We start from the raw sequence: 22846 nt of genomic DNA, 5'->3' as shown, positions 1-22846 counted from the left end.
GTGTTGCACAAACATTTTTTTTTGCTAAAAATTTCCCCTATAGATCTTTTAAAAAATAATTTAAAATACTTTACATCTAAACAATAGAAACATATTTTTCATGGTCTCAATGGAATGTCATAATCAGTTTAATCAGAAACAATAGGTGAATAATGTATAAATTTTCATCATTTCAAGTTTATTTTATTGATACAATGATATAACCTTTCAAGTTGCTCACATTTGCCGATCACATTGTATCACTCAGTTGATCCAATTACGTTTCAAGTATCAGCTATTCCAAAACTAATTTACTATCTCTGTCCTAGTCTCCTACTCTCTGATCAGTAATTAACATCTTCCACATAAAATAGGTAAGTTTCCTATTCTAACAAAACCAGGTCTTTCAGCTGTTCAGTTTTAAGATACCAACAATTGCATTTCACAGAACAGTGCAGAACTCCCTTTTAAAATTTCTTCTATGGTCCCAATCAATGTGAACAAACCTTTAAATCAGACCTAATGCATTTTATGCAACTATGAAAACCCTTTTGTGTAGAAATAGCTTATAAAAATAGAGGTCTTTATTCTGGATGTTTTCCAAATAATTATTGTTTTAAAGTGATTATTACTAAACCCAGGATGGTCCTTACCTAATAACCTTCATCTGTTTTCCTTGTGAAAACCACTAGCCACTCATAATGGACACAAACACACCAGTGTGGGGATCTACCCATGGCAAGCTCTGAAGGAAGGCCAGGGAGTCAAGGGCTAGAGAGAGTGTGTGTTTCATGCAGGCATCTTCCTGCTGGGTTTGAGGTGCCCCACAATCATTAGTGTGGGTAATTACATTGCTTCAGGCCATTCCATGAGTTCCAGAACTTTTTTTCAAGGGAATGAATTTTAATTAAATTAATTACAGCAAGAGGAAATGGAAATTCATCTACAATTCTGTGACAATGCACATGGCTATGCAGAGAAATCTATGAGGGCTTCATTGCCATGGAACACATTCCATGTACAGAAAAGATCACATTGATATAAAATTGTTTGCAATAGGAAATTGTGTTAAAAGTTATTATTTGTGTAAGGAGAAATCCTGTTACACCAGAATTCAAGGGTTTATGCAGGCATGTGTCTTCCAGTCTGTGATGTGAAATAAGGTAAACCAGTGTAAGACCCAAGACATTTCCTACCAGGCCTGTGGCAGTAAAAATAACATGACTAATCCATCATACATGAACTCACATATTTTAAGAGCTTTCACCCTTAATACCAGGCTTGAAATGCTGCTTGTTTCTGACAGTCTTTGTATCAGCAATCAAGAGGAGGTCTTCATTAATTTTCAAAAGATGCTGCTGAGGACTCTATGTTAAACATATGCATGCATTGAAGAAAAATAATGGTAGGAATTTTATTGCAGAGTGTTTTGGCATAACTTTTTAGAATGTCATGTTGCAGTCACTGCTTTCCACTATGTCACACCTGCTTACACCATTTATGACATGTTACACTCCACAGCTGTAATGCAAAGTGACTTATCTGGTGTAACACAAAGTGAGGCATTAGCAAATGTATAAATAGTTTTGGGAGGGAACCAGATTTAGCAAGGAAAGTTTGATTGCATCAGACAGTGCAGATTTTGATAGACTTTTAGTCAGTTTGCAACAGAAGTCTATATGTTTGCATTATTCAGTGCAATTTAATATGAATTACAAGATGAAGAATGTAAAGAGACATCCTGGTAAAACTGTGCCATAGTATGTTAAAGAATCATGAGAGCTATATTTATGGACATTACATATGAAATTTAAGGAAAAACAAACCCCAAGTATTTAAGGACTCATGTCATTTACCAGAACCATGACCCAGTCCTGAAAATACTTAAGCCTATGAATAATTTAACATATGAGGAGTTAAGCTAATATACATCAGTTATTCTGTTTGTACTGAAGAGACTAAGCAGGCATGTGCCTTCAAGCATGTGTGGACAGTGCACATTTTGTCCCCCAGGCCTTTTATTGTCAACCATTTTTCCCCTTTACTTTAAGGAAAAGTACTTCTAGTAATAGGAAAATAAAATTTTAATATATGGAAATATATGAAAATATGTTATATTATGCAACAAAAATTTTACAGGAATATACTTTGGCTCAACCAAAGGAGTACTTATTTTGGTTACTTATATGGTTACTTTATTTCAATTTTTTTATTTGTAACAAGTAATAATCAGAAAATTAAAGAAAATTACTCCAACAAATAATTGGGAAAAAAAAAATCACTGAAAGCTTTGCTTAATATGCTTTCTTCAATAAGTCAACTTTATTGACAAAAAGAGTAAAACTTTCCATGAAAAAATATTTTAGAAAAATAGCTAAATTTAATAATCACAAAGCCTTGATGAAGAATTTCCATTACCATAACATAAATATAGAAATTATATGTTTTATTACTTCCATGACATAATTGGAAACTATTTGGAAAACATGTATATAAGGATACAATTTTAATTTATGCAACCTTTACACTGGTGCCCTATGATTTAAGACTTTTTTTGTTGTGCTTTTCTATGAAGAGTATTTCCTCTTCATAGTTTTGGATGGAGAATACCTAATATTTTAGAGCTCTTCCTTGATTACTCCAATATGCTTTACAGGAAAACCTTAATTCTATCAGTAAATGTATAGGAAGCCAGCATGTTCTACTCAGATCTGAATTCTGAAATATTTTTAATTTATGTAACATGGCAGTGTTATTTCCATCTACTGAAAATTACACATATATTTCTGCAGTGAACCACTCAAAAGTGACTCACAACAGTTAAGAAGTGGTAGAACATGTGCACTTAGCACGATTCTGCCATTGTAATTTTTAAAACACATTATATTTTGAATGGGGAACATTTCTGCACTCATTAGCAGAGCTTGTTTTTTGCATCAGGGTTGCAGACATGGAAATTCCAACATATTCTGGAACACAGATTAAGTCTGGAGCACCGATTTGCAGTCATTGGATAAGAAAAGACAATAGGTTTAAATATTATTTGTACCTAGAAATGTTTCAGGTTTTGCAATATGATTGTGGTTTGGAAAATAGAACTTCCCAACTTAAAAACTTAAACTCCAACAACCCTCTTGGAAACAGGAGCTTAACTTTGCCAAATCTTAGCATTTTATCAGCAGTTCATACACAAGTGATACAATAGAGAATGAGCCTGCATAAAAGTAAGGCACAGCATTTTTTAATAAAAATATAATGATAAATTAATTTTAATATCCTCTAATGCTTTTCTTGGGTTTTTAGGTTCACAGGATTAGCTGACTCTTTCTGGCATAGATAATGTAGTTGAGATCTATGAGACAATCACTCATTTCCAAAGAGTAAGGATAACTGAGTTAATTAGCAGACATGAGTGTGAAATAGCTTTCCCATTAAAGAAAAAAATCAAGATATTAGAAAATAATTACTGCATAAAGGTATGAAAATTAAAAATTGCATACAAAGGTATTAGCCAAACCCTCAAGGGCAATTGGCTACAGAAGAGTTAAAACACTAGTTTGTTTTCTAGATATTTATATTTTGATAATTTAGAATTTTTTACACAAAATAGAAAATAAATCTATTTTTCAAATCTTAAAATGTGAATTTTTGTCATTTTTGAAGTACTGCTGAAATAATTAATTCTGTAGAATTTTGAGAGTGAAATGCACTATCACATAAACTTGCCATAAATTAAATATGTAAAGGTTTCAGTTTTGACAAATAAACACCACCAAAACCACTCCCCCTCAAAAAAAAAAAAAAATCACTTAACGAACCCTCATAAAACTTCTGATAAATTCTGTTAATCCCTTCCTTTCTGGTGGAGAATTCTTTTTCATACTCAGCTTCCTCCCACGTTCCTCTGCACTGCAGACTCTTTCTAAGCAAAGCCATTCTTTGATGCAATGGGGAAAACAAGTTTTCTAAGGAAGCTCCTTAAAAGTGTTTTTCCAGTTGTCCAGGCTGCTGAATCATTCTCATAGGAAAAAATTTGTTGTACTTTCAGGTTTTTGAGGGCAGAACTAAAGAGTTTCTGCTTGCTACAGTGCAAATGTAAGCAGTAGAAAACTCATCCTGTAGCAGTTAGATCCCATTTTATGTATAGGATATGAGATACCTTCTACAGTTATTTCATACTGTAAATTTTTAAAGACAGATCCCATGCACTTCAAACAAGGACTTTTAATTCTCAGTAAATGGCTCCAGGTGATCCTGTTTCAGCAAGATAAACACTGATGATTAACCTGAAACTCCATTATTTCCCAAATCCATACCCTGCAGAGCTGTATCAGAAATTAAATTTAAATGCATAACTCAGTTTTGCTTAGAAAGAACAATTTCTATTTATTTTCTTGAAATTTGAAATTACATAGGGGGAAAAAAAGAGTGATGGACCTCCAGAATCCCTGAAATAAGTAAGCAACATAAGATTCCTAATTGCAGGCTGTGTCTTGGATTCAGCTGATACCAACCTGGAGTCATTCTTCTTTATTTCAAGTAATGACCTACACTAGGAAAGAAATTGTCCAATTCTCTGTTTCTTGTGAGAGTAAAAGACATTTCTTGAGGCTGTTCAGATTTCAAGTGTACTTTGAAGGGCACAGATGTCAACGTGACCAGTATGTTCCCAGTTTGTCAGGAAGAACAAAACTTGCTTCCTATGATAAGGTGTTGAGGTCCTCTTTCAGGATGGTGACAACTGCAAACAATTTTAACTTGGAAGATGGGGCTGCTAGGAAGAGCAAAATGTTAGGGGATGATTCACTGAAAATCACCAGAACTGTGAACAAAATGAAAGGGCACAATTTACACAGGAATGTAAAATTATTGTTCTGCTGAAACAGAAGCAGATTTAGACAGACATCAGATTTAGTTAAATCTGATTGAGGGGGGTAATTAAGTGTCCACATGGTTAGTAGAGAGAAGGAACTGGTTAGATCATGGCTGTGTGTTTCTGCTAGAGACAGAGGCCAAAAGCCAGTGGAAAAACTATAAAACCAAAACAAAACAAATCTGAAAAGCTATGGCACTGCTGTATAGGCACTTTTGGCATAAACAGAGTGAAACACCACATGGAAGGGAGAAGCTTCTTGATTTTGTTCCTGCAGAGTTTTGTCTGGAATTTCTGTAAATTGACAGGGCTCCATTCAAAAGCAGCTACTTTTGATCAGAATTATTTCATCCTCATGGAAATATTCCCTGAGCCCCTGAATTCTGTTAGAATTATAGGATCAAAGCAGGTAAAGTATCTTCCTAGTCATGTGTGTATAATTACACAGACTTTCACATACTTTATATTTATTGAAATGGCTACATTTTAACTGTAATGTATTTTATTCTATCACTTAAGAAATACAACAAATAATGGGATTACTGAATCATTTCCTCTGTAAAAATTACTGTTACTTTTTAAAGCACAGTGAGGTCCAGGGCACTGTAGTGTAACCTTTAGATTTCTTTAACACATTCAGATGGGAATTGGAAATGCTTTAATAGCTATGCATCCTATTAAACACTGACCTAATATTACAGCTGAGTATACAAGTAGCAAGAGTAGAGAGAATAAATTTTCATGTGCTTTTTTCACAAGCACATGAGAGTAAGAAATAATTTGTTGTTTAGGCACAGGCTTCATATTTTCAAAGTAGATTTGCTCAGATATTTATTTAAATCTCTTAAGAATAAAATGCAATGATGGATTATTCCCAGTTTACTATTTCTACAATTACACTATTTTACTTAGTCTTTTTTTAAAGTACTCTAAAGTAAGCAGATTCACAAACAGACACATATGCAGCAACATCTGGTTAGTTATTGCCCTTTTTTAATCTGGTACTGGTTAAAGGGTAAGATGAATGTTTTTTAAGCAGTCTAGTACAATTACACAGGCAAAAGCATAAAATTCTATATTAAGAGCATGTCTCAGGAAAGTTTCTGCTAAATTCAACCAAGGTAGTTTAGCCATCATACAAATTTGATGTAAAACTCTATATTTAAAGCTAAAAGCACATTAGTTTCTAGTTTTGAGAGCTATTGGAATAGTAGGACTTTTTATTTTTTTCTTTCTACATACTCCTTTGAAATTATAAAATCACTGGTGTCCAAACCACTGGACACCCATACCTTTGTTTGCTCAGAGGCTGAAAAAGTAGTGCAGGTCACAAAATAACTTCTTCATTTTCTATTCCATTAAATCTTGACCATTTGAAGAAAACACAACCTCATCCTTCCCCAAATCTGCCAAAAGAGCACTTCAGATTTAAAATACTTCAAGATGCTGGATAGTAGGCACAGATAAAGCTTGGTTTGACTATCGCCATCCTGCTTTTCCACCTTCTGGAAATTTCCAAGCCAATACCTGCTGTTTGATGCCACCTGAAGCTGCCAAGTGAGAAGCCTGCCATGGGCAACTGCCACGTGCCACAGCAGACAAATGCTACTCATCTGTGGCTTGGCTCCACACTGGTGGTGATATACATAAAGCATGATTAATATTACTTACTGCAAATCCAGGGATTTAGTCCAGATAAGGCTGGATGGAAAGTACAAATCTCTGTATCACTTCACTGGTATGGTTAACCAAAAGCAATCCCTGGCAGAATGTACCCTCCCCTCATGCTGGAAGCATTGTGGTGGTGCTGTTGCACTTTGCTGGAAAAGCTCTTGTTTCTACCTAAATTAGAATGCCTTACAAGGCATTTGTCATTCATGGTAACAGTAGGAGAGAAATCAATAGTACATTCACAGCTGATCCCCAGCAGCTCTTGTTCTTCCTATTCTTTAAAAAAAAGCGCTGAGTTCCTCAGTCTGGATAACTTCATTATCTAATGCAAGCCCCAATTAGAGAAGATTTAAAAGGTAAACAAAGCCCAGTCTCCCAAGGCACAGAAATTCTGTAACCCAGTTTATGTCAGGGATGGTGAGTACCTCACATCATTGCATTTTTAAGCTACATCTACCTTGAGGAAGTTGAATTCTCTTATCTTAGTACCTGTTAGTTATGCAGCTGGTCAAGGGATGTGAGGGTGTGGGAAACCTGCCCCAGTGTTCAGCTGGTGGGTGGCTGTGTGAAGGGACACCACAAATTGTGTCTATACTAGAATGTGAACTAGCTAATATGTTGTCTTGGTAAGGGCAGGACTTACTGCCCATCCTATTTCACAATTTTTCTTGTTTTGCCACTATGGCAATTCTCTCTTGCAGCCCATCTTCATCTTTGGGTATTCTGAAGCACATTAACACACACCTCACCAACACTTCTGGGCATCAAGGCAAGAAAAATGTTACCACCTTCCCATTTTCTAAAGAAATTGAGTTCTGCTAACTAATTACCAGTGTGTCCTCATCAGTGTGGGGTTTATTTTTCTTTTTGAACAAAGGAAATCCAGATGACTTTGCTCACCTTAGACAATGATTCTTAGTTTTCTGTGCTTTCAGAGCATAGATAGATGTGAACTGTTACAGCACAGAGATTAGGCTATAATTGTTCTTTTATACAATTGGATCCCAAAGTACTGTGTACTGCTATTCTTTATTGCAGCACCTAGAAATCCCAATTGATTATGAACTTTTTTCCTAGAGGATGTTTTATTCCTTGTCTTCTGAAGCTGATAATCTTCATGTTCAATGGAAAGCTTTGTCCTCAATTTATAAAGTAAAGATTAAGATATAAAGCACCTAAATGACTTCTTACTATCACCCTCAAGGACTGTGACAGCAGAAGCACTAAGCTTGGTTTCTTAACTGAGAAACATCTTTGACTTTTTAAGAAAATTCATTTAAAGACATATTGGTTTAATCATGTATTTATTCACATTTGTCTGTATAAACATATGTAAAAAGTGTACAAATATGCATTATTATTTATCCAAAGATACACCTTATAGATATATACACTTGTATATGTGTATCCTAGCATACATGTATGAGGAAAGTCCATTAGCAGGACTCTGCTGTGCTGCTGGGGATGCCTCAGGACTGCCCTTCACGGGCAACACAGACCCACCAAACTGAAAGCCCAGGACAATGCCAACAGCAGAGGAATCTGTGGGATGTCAATAAGGAAATAAACTTCACATTATTCCTGTCATATTGATGCCTCAGGCAGCGTTTTCCTTTATCTGTGTACCTGATTCATAAAATTATACTGAGGTGCCACAGTCCTGTAAAGTAGAATTCTCTTATTGATCTGGAAGATATTGTTGGTCTCAATTTTTTTTTTCCAGCCTGCCAGGGTGCAAGAGATGTAATAGGGACACACATCCTAACATGAATCACATTTTAAGTATTTATTTATTTTATCTTTGTGCCAGCTTTAGTACCTGGAGCTGGATGCCACACCAGGGCTGTTATGGGGAACATCAACCCTAACCAAAACAAAGGCCTACATAGGTCACCCTGTAGTGAGTGAAACTGTGTTTGAACACACTTTTATTAGCAGATTTTTATGATCATTCTAGTGACTCTGGAGCAGCTTTCCAAATTATTTAATGAGTCTGATGATAATATATTGGAATAATTTCTTTCTTCATATTGTGAAATATAATTCTTCCAGGTCTCACTAACAGAATGTGACACTGAAGGTACAAACCTCGTGTAGTTGTCTAAAGTTGAATTTCAATGTTTAGCATTGTATGAGACCGGCTCTGTCATGGAATCATGGAGAAAATAAGTTTCCTCTTACTAATATAAAGTCTTAAAAAATGCCTGTCCTATTCTTGCTCACCTCAGTTTTCCTTGGCTTTCCTAAAAATAGATTTCTGAAACTGAATTCCATATTGCCTATCTGGCATTGAATGCTCCACTGCTAATGTCAGGAGAGAGTCAATCACTGCTCCATTATAAAGGTGGCATTTGAACCTGGATCAAAATCCATATCTGATATCAAATTACATCTCTATTATTGCCAATAAATTTCTGATTGGCCAGAGGTGTAGCCCTTCATAATACATAACAGAGGAGTTGGTAAAAATGTATTATAACTCAGTGTTTCTTCCTCTTCTTTTCAAACATTCTTCCTCAGTTTTTCTTGGATAAGAAGGGATAGTGTAAGGTTAGTAATGTACAATGAGAAGGCACAGCACAGAATAAAGCTCATGAGAATCCAATAAAACAGATATTTATGAAGACAGGATAGGATAGAATTTATAAACAAAATGATTGCACAGAACGAAATTAATTTCAATATGAATTTGCAATTCTCCAGGAGAAAAACTGAAAGCTTTTCATAGTACACCACTGTATTTTGAGGGGCAACATCACAGGCCTGTTGATTTAAGAAAACTTATAAACCACTAGAAGTAGCTGTCATTTTTTTGTCAGCAGATAGTAAGTATTAGGAAATAGAAGCCTGGGACTCTTCTAGGGCTGTGGAAAGCAGTTGGAAACATTTTCATATTGATATAAGTGGAGAGAGAATGTGAACACACAGATGCAAAATACCAGCAGAAGAAGGACTGTAAAAATTACATGTGTTGGTGAGGCCTCCAGTAGCAGGTCATCAACATCCCAGCACACACTGTGACATTTCTGAACAAACAAGTATGAAGCAGAGACTGACTAAATGCTAATGAATCACAGCAGTGGGACACAGTAGAAAGATTAATCACTGCCATCTTCCAAGGGGTACAATGAGCCACATCCAAAACCAGCATTCTCCTAAGAACCCAGTGGTTGCTAGGAAGGTTCAAAAATGGATGCCTGTGGTCCTCCCCAGCACAGAAGGGGGTGTCAGCAGAAGCAGGACATGCTGTGGGGCAGAAAAGGATGGGCTGGGGAGAATCTCTGACCTCTGATGACACATTTTTCATCATGTTTGTGACCATCACTACCCCATCTGGCATTTCTCCCACTCCAGAGGTGTGAGGGCTTCTCCAGCAGCCTTTGAAGCTGAGGGGCCTACAGTAGCCTTTTGATTTTGTCTAATTACTTTCTATTCACATTAAAATTTAACCATTCACTTGCTCTTATTAAAGCTGTTTTTTTTACTCACCTACACGTTTAAGGATATGTATTTAGTTTAAATATGTTCAAATATAGGTGTTATACATAAATATGTAAACATGTTTTATATGCAGCTGTGTACATGCAAATAAAATATTTATTTACATATATTGGTACAATTTTGCATATAACTTTATATGTAATGCATTATACAAATAAAAATATCTGCTTATCTATGGTAGATAAGCATCTATCTATGGTAGAGTGGTAGATACATATTGTATATTTTTACATAGGATCATTTCCTGGACAAAAGGAAACAAGGAGCCAATCAATTGGTTTAAAAAAATGGCAACTGGACAGTCACATTAATGAGGAAATACGTTGGGTGTGAGGCAGCTGTGCACAGCAGCCACAGCGAGTGCTGGGGACGGGGCTCCCACAGTGCCACACGTACCTGGCACCACCGGTGGCACCCTGGGCTGTGCCCCTGCGGCTCCATCCCAAGCTGCACCGTGTCCAGCTCTGCCTCTTGGCTCTTCCCAGTCTGTGCTCCAGTAGCAGCCCTTGGCAGCTTTGCAGTGCCAAATAAACACTCCCGTTATTCAGTCATCTCAAGAAATTTTCCTAAAGCTTTAACTTGCTCATTTTTACTTTGCAGATCTTGCCCCTACCTGTCTCTATTAATTGTTCCAGCAACAGACTAATTGCTGAAATTACTGCTGTCAACTGCATTGCTTTATTCTTCAGCCACAGTGTCTTGTGGGCTAAACCAGGATGCCCCACCTCAGTTAATGGAAGCCTTTATTAGTGCTCTGAGGTTGCTCTATGTCATTTGCTTTCGAACTCTTGCCCAGGACAGGAATATTAAGAAACATGTCCTAGTCCCCAGCTTGCATCCTTCATTGGACATACCTGAACTGCAGAGCCTGCTTTAGCTGAATATTGTTGTGTTTTGTACAGACTACAACTCTGCCAAGAAGAAATATTATTTTTGTAGTCCAATGGTAATGAAACTTTCCAGTTACATGAAACAAGTGTGTTCAGATCAAACAGAAGATTATATAAAATTATATGGTTGATGCATCTGTCCAGAGCAGGCATGCAGCATTTTTCTTTTTTTTTGTAGTAGAGAAAGAATTCACATTGGATTTGCTGCTTAAGACCTATAAAGTAGGCACAGCTGAAAATCCCCAAAAGGGGTAGATACTCATTTTCACCCAGTCCAGCTTTAGCAGCCAGTGTTATTCCTAAGTGCAGTAATCCTATTGCTGCTGCATTACACTGCTCCCTTTTTCTTCATGCAATGGATATGTATTTTTTTTTCAACTAGGATGTTGTTGGCTACTAAATATTTTCACATGCTCAGAAAACCATTAGAAAAAAGTAAAGAAATCCACTGAGAACTATGAAATGCAAAGGCACATGGAGATCCCTGAGGTACAAATTACTAGTGGCTGGGGGTTATTTGCCCTGTTCTTATGCACTTTAGGACTGCTGCTGTCCAGAGTCAGAGAAAAGGCTAGGCAATAAGGTAATGCAGTATTTATCATATCTCCATGACATTTATTTGCTTTGCAGTGCTGCATTCAGACACAACAATGCTGTTTCACTGCAACACTTTATTTTTCATTGCCATTGCAATCCGGTGAAGATGAGCTATAACTCTTGATTTGCTGTGATTTATTGTCTTGAGCCATACTTTGTTTCTACAAGATCATGATGAAAAACTTGCTGAAGTGCAGAGGGCACAAAGGATGTGCCAGGTACCAGGTAACCATGGGGTCTCACTGACTACTTGGAATGTAGAACAATACTAACAGTCCCTGCAACAAATACAAGAGAGAGGTATGCTGACATATAACTCATGTGAAACTAATCAAATTCCAGTGAATTCCAGGTATTGAGAAGAAGGGATTGTTGGAGCTTGAAATTCAAAGCAGAATTTGACAGGATGAACATATAAGCAGAAAATGAGATGAATAATTACATGAACTATTCTGTGCCTGAGCATAAGATTCTTCAATTTAGGGGTTTGTGTCCACGCTTAACTAAAGATGTGCATTTGCCTCATGTTTTACAGGTAAGAATCTCAAGCACATTCTCCTCTGTTTGACTGCACAGCCATCATTTCTTTTAGCGTGCAGGAAATTTTGAGTAGGTTTGCTCTGCTATATTGATTTGGGCTTGACTTACCCACGCAATATACTTCAGACTCAGTGTATGGCTTATGTTCTTTAATAAAAACAAATCTTTCATATATGACCAAAACCCTAGCATTATGGCCTCACTAGAAGTTTCATTTTTCTTAAATAATTTGTATTGCTTCATCTATCTACCATATCTATGATCCTAGTTCATTCTCAAGCTTCCCTAGCAGCAATCCTTAACCATGACACTCTCGTGTTGTGGCACCACCATGTGTGTATGTGTGTTGAACATCTCCATTTATAAGGGTGAAATGAGATTCAAATAAATGCAAGTTTCAGTAACGCTAAAGAAAAGGGGAAGCATGTTGTGATTACAGAGCTTTAAGCTCTCAGTGTATTCAGATATTTTATTCTTTTAAATCTTTTTATTGCTTCTTTGCTGCCTAGGTTGCAAGTGAAGGCTCTTTATGATTCTGAAATGGAAAATCCTGAAAGCTTTCCAAACCAAAACTTTTTTTACGAGTTCATGCTCACAGAAAGTCTGTATGCAAGGGTTGTAATATGAATGGGCATTTTCAATGCTGTTCCAATTTGCAAGGATACAGGGAAGTCTCTAAGGCATGAACGGAAAGAGTAGAATCTTCAGAAAAATAGACTCTGTTTTCCATATTTATTAAGTAATATAAATACTCGCTGTAAAAGTATAAAATATTAAAGAAATGGAATATTTCCAACAACACAGGGAGAGGCCATTAAAGAAAATATCAAGGCAAATTGCTTCTGTGATAGCTCTATCAGGAGAATCAGTATCATACATGTGCTGTCTCCTGCTGGGAAGATTAATAAAAAAGTGATTTTAAAATGATTTTATTTCTTTTTTGGTCTCCATACCTTAAAGTTGCAGAACAGTTTGCATTTTTCAGCGTCTCCAAACAATTACACTGACCATGTGTATTCCCAAGTATCTCAGAGTCTTTGAAATCCTAGTTTATTTCCATGGGAGCTATTTACACTCATATTATTCTAGTTCCTCCTTAAGAGAGATGTTTTCTGTTGTATTCATTTAAAACCTACCAAACTGTCCTTTTCTTTCTCTGCAAGCTGGTTCTTTCTGGATGACAACAATTAATTGCAGCTCTGAATTTGTCAGCTTGTAGGACTTTATGGGTAAGTATGATATTCATTTTTATCTCTTCTAGTACATTGCAGGCAATCAGTCTTAAGGAGCGCAGCTATAGTGTGAACATAGGGCAAGTGTAAATCCCCAGTGAACAGTAGAGGATTTAAAATATGGGTCTGCCATTTTACATAAAATTAATATCCATTTATAGATATTTTCTAGCAGTGATATTTTCTCTAAATGTATAAGTAAAAAAGAAAGATTTCAAGTATCATTCTGATTTATCATATTCTGAAAACACTAACCAACCTATAGAGAAGCAAATACCCACATTACCTGCTATTCTTTCCCACATCAATATTTATCTATCCAGAACAGGGACATAATACAGCCTGAATCATCTGGGAATTCAGGTCATAGGATCAACACAGCATAGCACATATGCACTTCTGGTTTGGTAAAATTAATAAAACTCTGTGTGTATGAGTTAAAAAAAATCAAATCTGTTGCTTGAAAACCTGTAAGAAAATGGACTTGCTGAGCAGCTGTACACAAATCATTCCTCTGCAGGCAATACACAAAATTACTTTCAAAAATCATCTGACATTTCATTTACAATTTATTTAAGCTAGCTCTGATTAATGATATTTCAGAAATATGTCTTCCTTTAGCAGGCAGTGGAGGCTGGTGCTCCTCTCTTCAGGAATTCTACTAGTTTGGTTCCTATATTTCATTTGTATTTATGTTTTGCCATTTGTAAGTTTACAAAAGTTAATAGCCCCCAAGTGGATCTGCTGGCTGGCATTTAGAAAGTTCATCAGAAGCACTTAACTTTTGTATCTCACATGGGATGGTGCAACATTCCCACGGATTTACAAGAGTCATTTATCAAAGATGACACCGGCTGCAACACAAATATCAGCCAAGGTCAGTTTTTGGTCTAATACACTGCCATGTCCATTGATTTTTTAATTCCTACTACCTTTCCAGAGAATCCTATAAAAACAGATTTTTTCAATTTCCTTTTTAATGTTCATAACCACACCTAATGCACATTTCAAGAAGCATAACAGAGAAGAGGAACATTCACTTTCCACCTGCTTTACAAATGAGCAGGAAAGTATCTCATCAATGCCTGGAGAAGAAATACTTAATAAATTCCATTAGTATTAATAGAAGTTGCCAGCATGAATCCCTGTGCATTTTATTTAAAGCAGACTTCAAACTGGACTCTAAATGTTTTCATTTATTTTTAATTGTGTATGTAAACCAATCTAAAAATCCAGTGGAGGATTTGCTTCCTTTCTAAACTGTTTCTGGATGAAATGTTAGCACTTTTATAAGGGAATAAATATTGAGTCGATATTGTTGTTGAGAAGCCAGGTACTTTCCAGTAATAAGAACTATGAAAGCACACTTCAATTAAAAATAAAAGAAAAAAGAAAAAAGAAAAAAGAAAAAAGAAAAAAAGAAAAAAGAAAAAAGAAAAAAAGAAAAAAGAAAAAAGAAAAAAAGAAAAAAGAAAAAAGAAAAAAGAAAAAAGAAAAAAGAAAAAAGAAAAAAGAAAAAATAAAGGGAAAATGCTGTTATGAGTATATATATTTTAAACTAGGAGATTAATTATTAAGGATGAGTGGTCCATCCTTAATTTGCACCATTTCACACTTCAAGTACAATGTGACCTACAGTAAAGGATATGTTTTTCTAGCAAATACAAAAGATTCTTGTCAAAAAACATATTGCTACCCTGATGACTAAAGTGTATCACCTCAGTTAGGCCATCCAAACTATATCTCCCTAATGTCACTGTCACACTCCCCAGTTGCTTTGATTCATTCAGTGTCCCATGTTGTACATCAGAAAAGGGCTGCCAATACTGTGAAATGGCTGGGGGGATACTGACAGCTTGTCAGGGATTGTCATTCTGCAGACACAAGAATCAAGGAGATTCATTGAATGGTGTTGTCATGGGTAGTGGAAAAAAAACTGATTAGGGGAGGGGCTTTACATACCCATTTACGCAAGGACTTCTGGAAATACCAAGTTAATTGGCAGAATAGGAAACTACCTGAATAATTTGGGACCTGCCTCTGAATGTCCACAGTATTTTCTGCATTTGAAAAATTATTAGGAGAAGCAGCAACATATATGATGCCGTAGATGCATATCAGCAAATTGCGTGCCATTAGCATCCAAGATTTAGACATTGACATGATATAAAAAACAATTTAAATCATTTACTCTCCCTTTTGGTTAGTAACATCAGCCCTCCCCACTGATTAGAGAGAAGTGTGGCTGTTTTCTGCTGTGCTTTTTAAGAGGCAACCAGGTGTGATGTTTGTGCTGGCAGATTGGTTGTTAAAGTCTTTGCAAGGGGCTCAGAATGAAAAAGCAAGCTAAAAATTTAATTCAAATAAGAACAAGAATCCCCATTATGGTCAACCCAAAAATGCATGAAATTAAGATGGGTTTGGCACAATGCTTTATAATTAAAGAGCTGTGGGCTTTCAATCAGAAAAAAAACGTCATCTCACTCCCTTGTTAGGTGCCAGAGTAACTTAGCTTCATTTCATGGTTCTTGCACATAAATTGCCCTTAGATTGATCAGTGTGGAGCAGTTCCCCGGTGTTGTACATAGCAATTTATGTCATGGCAATTCCTTTGGGTTCTAAGGAGAAATAGAGCCATCCTAGCAGAAATGTAATCATTAGATTTACCATGGCTATGCTGTACTAGTCACCTTCATTTTCAGGTCCTGTATAGTCAAGAAGGGCCAGGGAACAGAGGCAGGGGAATTGTTCACAAAGTTTCTTCCCTTCTCATGGTTCAGTGGGAAGCTCTGTCCTACATTCACTGTCCCTATTGAGCTCTGGGAGGAGACACAAAATGCTACTTAGTGTTGTTGTGGGAAGAGGGAGACAAACAGATGAGTTTTGCTGGTTTGATGTGAAGCTCATTAGATCTGGTAGAATTTTTCAAACTGAAGGAAGGCATCTCTGCAGCCAAAGATAGTGGGCCAAAAACAGCTTTCATCAGGGTTGTCAGAGATACACACACCTAGATAAAAATTGGGATCTCACACAAAAAAATCTCTTAAAGGAGATTCCAGGGTTGTTGTATCCATTCCGTTGAAAGCAAAGTCATTTATTCTGCAGTTCCTATATAAGCATTGAAGAACTTAAATTGAACAATCAAGACAAAGAATTATGTACAAAATCTCCAGTTTTCTCAAATCCTTTTGACCTTTCTTGAACATCTCCAGTGCCTCATTCTGCAGTCACTGGTTATTACAAGGTAGGATGCCAACAAAGGTCTTTCTGTAACCACATGCTATAACCTAGAAAATAAACCTAAAGTATAATGAAAAGCTGTCATTCTAAAAGCATGCAGAATAGCTAGGAGAAAATATGACTTAGTCATGGCTACAGGTAACTTCTTGTGTAGATTGATGCTACTTAGGGAGGGAAGTTGTTGCCAGTTCAGACCCCTACTTCAGGTGAAATCAAGAGCAGATAAAGTTGGAATACAAACTTTCTGTAGAGTCAATATTAAAAAAAATTATCTACCAAAAGACAACTGAGTCTACCCAAATCTGATTCTTAAAGCTAAGCTGTGTCAACAGCTGTGTATGATCTTTCAGCTATGAACAGGTTTCATGAGAGGTCTCAGTCCAAGACATAGATGGCATTTTAGCTTTAACCCTCCCAAAATATCCCAAATCAAGAAGAATAAGAGTATCCCAAATCAACACTGACTCCTATGTAAGACTTCCCTAATAATTCTGAAGACATGCTTGTGACATCTAACAAATCAGTGGCATATTCTTTGTTAAAGTAGGTTCTGGAATAATACCCAATTTAAACCTGTATTCCTTTAGTTAATATTCCAATCAGAGATTTTTTGGTTCATTATAAATCATTAATTTTATCCATATAGATTTTTAATGGCCAATATATTCCCCTAGTTGCTTAAACTCTAATTTTTTTCTTTCATGTGTTGATCTTGGGATTGAGCTACTTCTTCAAAGAGCCAAAGTACTGATTAAACAATGATTTATAATAAGATTATCATTTATTGATCCACATTGTCCAAAAATTACACAAATTGAGTTCAAAGCCTGACACATTTTTTACAGTGAGATCTCTAAACTTACTTCCATGTCTTTTGAAGTAGTTACTTACCAGATTAAGTATCACTATTACAGCAAAGGTATCGCAATACAACTAATCATTTCCTGATTGCTTTTTGTAGAATGAATACTTGATGTTATCTTTTGTGAACAATGCAATTCTATCCCATAGTTTCCACTTAGATTTTTAAAAAACTCTCTTCAAATTATTTTGTGGAATTCTCTGCTTTGACAAAGTCCGTTAAAGGATTTCAAATTATTTAGCCACTGAAAAAAAAAAAAAAAAAAAATTAAAAAAAAGGTGTATTCCCTTCAGAAAGTAAAATGGGAGAAACAAGAGCATTCCAGTATTAAAATAAAGTCTAATCACAGGAGTTCACATTAATCATTTTTGCAGAGGAATCCGAACATGTAAACTGCTGAATTGTGGGCAGGTATTCCTGCCTCTCTCATGTAGGGATAATCCTCCAACACCTGCCACATTGCCAGCATGCCTAAAAAAAAAAAGCTTGGGAAATCTTTACTCCATGCTCAGCTTGATCCCAGTTAGAGATCCAGCTGCCAGTCTGGCTCAGAACAGCAGCAGAACAATTATCTTGCCAGAGAAGATCTAGAGTGAAGTGATGGTTGGGTGAAGTCCTGATTCCTGGGTGGGACTAAGAACGCACGACAGCCCCTTTCCCCTGGGCTGGTTCTTTAAAGAAGAGAACAAGATTTGGGCTATTTGTACAGAATTTATTGATCTGCTTTTGCACTGTGAATTCGACATATCCAGAGCACATCTGGCTCACTCTCACACAGAAGGCAGCTGTGCAACATGTGTGTGTGTGTGTGTGTATTTCAGTCCAGGAAATCCCAAGCAGAAACATGACAAACAGTTCCTGGCTTCTTTCATCAATTTACAAACATTATGGAGAAATTCACAGACTAACACGTTTCCAAATCAGTGGTTTAAGAAGATGTCTTCCAGCTCTATATGCTATTTCAAAATGTGAAGTGGGGTGATTTCTGTCTAGTTTTGAAACACCTTGGTGTCACACATTGTGATGGACCATGGATCTGTATCCATATCTCCTCTTCAGAATTTTCTTGAAGTATCTGGAGGATGAGCCACTGAACTCAGTAGTTACAAATTAGTGTGCTATGATTCGGAGCAGATGTGTCAGTGCAGAACTCCTATCCCAATATTCCCACATCTTTTCAAAACTTGCACTTGTAGTTTTCCTAGAGCTGCACATGCTGTTTTTTATTTGCCCTTTATCCTAACTAGGGCCCTCTGGAGAAAATGTGAGAGACGTGTACGGCAGATCATTTTCATAAACAAGTTGTTCAATTTTGTCAATTACATTGGTTTCCAGAGCCTTCAGAAACAGAATTTCAACATAGCCACCCCTCACTCCAAGTTTCCCTTGCATTTTTTTCCCTGCAAAACTTCTCATAAAAAGTCTCTTCAAGAAGAGCTAAAAGAAATTACATTCCCAAGATGTATCAGATTATACTTAAAATAAGGAAATAAATATGAATCTGGTGCAGCATTTAAGTTTTTAAAACAAAAACTACTAAAATCATATATCTGCTACAAGAAATAGCACAAATACTTGTGGATACCTCCAGTGATAGTGGAGAAGGAATCAAGTGTGAACTGCAAAGCTATGCATATGGATAACTTCAACACAATTTTTAGATGGGTATTTGAGTTGCAAAGAACAGTGTTTAATGGCAGATGGTAGCTGTGACAATATATTCAAAGGATGATACATGTTACAGGTTGGTAGATAACTGATCTGTTTGTTCTCTACCCAGTTCCAGAGAATGCAGACTTGGGCATACAAATAAAGACATGTGAATGTTTACCAACTGCCTTGAGACTTCACCAGAAAAAATATGACCTTATCTTGTGTTATAGATTATAACTATCAGTGATTACATCTTCAGTTTGCATTCAGTAAATTTATGGTGATCTGAGGTAATACTTCATGCCTAAAGGGAAGCATGGTCCAAAGTAGCAAACACCAGTTTAGGATCCAGGCTCTGTGATTTGGAAATGGTGTTTGAACAATCAGATGTTATTTAAGCCAGTTTCCAACAGATTCAAACAATATAATTGCACAGCCACTGCAAACATGTTCCAGAGTTTTAAAAACAAATCACAAGAGAGAAGATGAAGCGATTTCATTAGGTTCAAGGTAACACTGAAAAATGCATGTACATAGAGTCATAGAGACAACAAATATTGGTAGAGGTAGTTATGAAATACTTGGAGATACAGAACTCACTGAAAAATTATTTTTTCTCCTTTGTCTTCTGTGTGCTTGCTTCCTTCCCAGCAAACAAATATTTTAATAATGGTGATCTGTTTGAAGTGTCATTTGTTATGACTTGCAAGAGTCTTCCAAAAGTCTCCAGGCAGGACAGCAATAAAACTTACATATCATTAAAATGGGAAGAAGTATCTGGAAAGAGTAGAAGATATAAAAATATTTTACAGGTATCTGAATTTGCAATCAGTTCTGTCTTGTTTCTTTTCAGAAAATTGTAAAGAGAAAACAGTTTCCACAATAGCAACCTTTAAAACAATGTTCCTGTTTAAATGAAATTAAATTTAAAATAGCCTTTTAGTGACTTCCACAGTAAACTGGTAAAGAACAACAGTATTGTTCAGGCCATACATGCTCTGGGCAAATACATCTACAACAGTATTTCACCTATTAAATTTGAGCAATTCAATCAGCCTGCTCAATTGGATTGATGGCAACATCTGGTCTGCTTAAGACTGAGTAGTTTTGCTCTCAGTTCTACATGCATCTGCCTTTTGTCTGTGTGGTGGGATGCATTTTTCTGTTTTAATTAGACAGCTCTGGTAAGTTCTCAATTCCCTGATTAATATATTAATCACCTTGGCACAACTAAGTCCCTTTTTAAAACAGTGTCAGGTAGGGAATGTTAAGCTTGTATCAAACTGTATCATGTAATTACACATTTCAGTTTCAGCCTTCATGAAGCCAGAAGCTGTACAATGGCCTCAGTACAATTTGTCTAGCCTGAGAAAGGATGTGCGACCCAGACTACACCAGGCAGCGTATAGCCAGCATCTGAGAATTAAACTGAGTGCTTGAAGAATTTCTCCTATGCTCTCTCCAGATCTCAGGGGAGCAAGTGGTTCAAAGATGAGATTTCTAAGATTTCCAAGGGAAAATGAAATTCAATTGTAAAGAGATTTTCTTCTGTCTTCATTTTTTCCTCTCTCTTGTGATATAAATACCTGAATTTTGCCAAGGGGTTGCCTTACATCAACAAATGACAAGGAGTAGAGTCAGCTGCTGCCCATAGTGAAATCTCATATAGTGGAGAAAATTCCTGTGATTTGGCTATTCAAATGTGAGATATACAATAGATTTCCAGCCCAACAGACATCTAGGGCAAGTCTGTTGTTTGGAAAGAGTGGCTTGAGATTAGAAGTGGAAAGGTACGTGTAACCCTATAAATTAAGTCAGAATTAGGACATTTCCAACTAGAATCAAAGTTCATCCAAAAATCACACCCTTTACATTGCTACACTATTTAACTGCTTTCTGCAGCAACTTAGATGAATTAGTCATGATGATGTAGAGTTCAACTATCTGTAAAACCAGCACTTGCTCTTTTTGCTTTGTAGGGTACAACCTGTCCAGTGGTAATATAATGAGATCCAAGCTGTATATTGAAGTCTTACATATCTTCAATGGACCACAGTGTGCTAATCATTAATTATAAGCAAAGGGACAAGTAAAGCCAAACTGGATGAAGAGTCCCACCAGATTGCAGGCAAAAGATATCACTGATACCTTTTTCATGGCAGGATTACTGATGATTACTGAGTATCACAGATGGAAATCAAATCTTCTGGTTGTTATTGAAGTGTATCATAAACCAGAAGCTGGATTCTATGAATAGAAAACAATCAATGAGAGGAGACCTACTTCTCATTTCATATTGTATATTTTATGTTTCATATTTCCCATTTCATATTTCTTTTCTCTTTCTCAATCTCATGTACAGAGATGACCTTGAGAATCCCTAGAGTAACTCCACTGGCTTTGTGAAGATGCACAAAGCATAAAATGGCTCAGAACTCTGAGATGACAGAACTGAAAATGCACTACTGCAAAAGGGAGAGTTCTATTTCCCAATCAATTGGGTTGAAGATGGGTGGGGTGTAAGTTCTACCTGTCATTCATTCATGGCCTGGTGTGAGTAAACCCTGTGAGGACAGATATATGCTTCCACCTCAGCTTCTGCCTACCAGTAAAGTTCTGACATCACCTTTCCATTGAATCTCTGTCATAAAGCAACTCAATTTGTTACATGATGAGATTAAAACCAGAGCTGGACTAGATGAAGTTCAGCAGCTGAACGTCATTTAGCTCCTGGAAATGACTGTCATAAGCACATCCAACACCATCCGGTAAGAACAAGTTATTCAGTTATTCCAGTAATTTCCCCAAGAATTAGTGCTAGGTCCGATCTCTCGGAAGCAGCAGGCGTCCGAAGACAGGGCATGGCCTGACATTACAATGACAGCAGATTTTGGGTGTCCTGGGATGTACCAGTCTGCTCAGACAGCCAATGTGTCAGTGCCTGCATGGTGCAGACTGGCAGTGATTTCTGTTGGTGGCACACATGGAGCTACAGCTCTAAGCCAGGCAGCAAATATCTTGAATTCTACTACTTTTTGTCTTATGTTATGCCTATGCTTCATTGTCTAGCACAGGCAATATATTTTGGTTTGCAATTAATTCATATTTTGCTTTAATATCTAGCTTCACACAGCAAAAAAAAATTGGCATTGATTAATTTATTTACAAGGCAAAAGAATTGTCAATAACCATTAAGCAAAAATCTTATTCCACAAAAAGTCTAGTAGATTGAGCTTTACTTTCATGGTTAGATAATGTATTTATTCAGTGTCGTTGGAGCACATGGTCAAGGCTAACAATATTTTTACTAACATCTTATATACAGAGAAGTTTTAGAACATTTAGTTTATTCTTTTTGGATTTTTATGCATCTGTGCATTCCAAATTCATTTCATTTCCCATAAAATTTTAATGACTTTTCAGTCTCTCTAGGTAGATTGTTAAATGTATTAAATTATAAGAAACATTTGGATTTTTAATTTATTTATGGTTACTAAGCACTACAAAGACAAGGTAGAACTAAAACCAAATATTTAGGCATAGGTTGAAAAAAACAGTCACCTTGGAAAAAGAAAAATTTTATATGTAAAAGTTCTTTCCATTCTGTGATGACTGAATTTGATTTTTCACTCTTTCTGAATATTCTGTAACACATTTTAAGAAATATTTATCCCTTTTTTGTAAAAAAATATGTAAAGTAAAATTTTAAGGATACCGTTGTTAGTTTTATTTAGAAAGGAGCTGAGAAAAAAATTGACTCAGAATTCTTATTAAGTTGGCTGCTTTTCCATTAACTATTAATTTTTAA

This window comes from Vidua macroura, chromosome 5 (genome assembly GCF_024509145.1).
Source record: "Vidua macroura isolate BioBank_ID:100142 chromosome 5, ASM2450914v1, whole genome shotgun sequence".
NCBI classification, from domain to species: domain Eukaryota; kingdom Metazoa; phylum Chordata; class Aves; order Passeriformes; family Viduidae; genus Vidua; species Vidua macroura.
The sequence above is the reverse complement of the archived record's forward strand: the minus strand, read 5'-3'. Positions refer to the sequence as shown.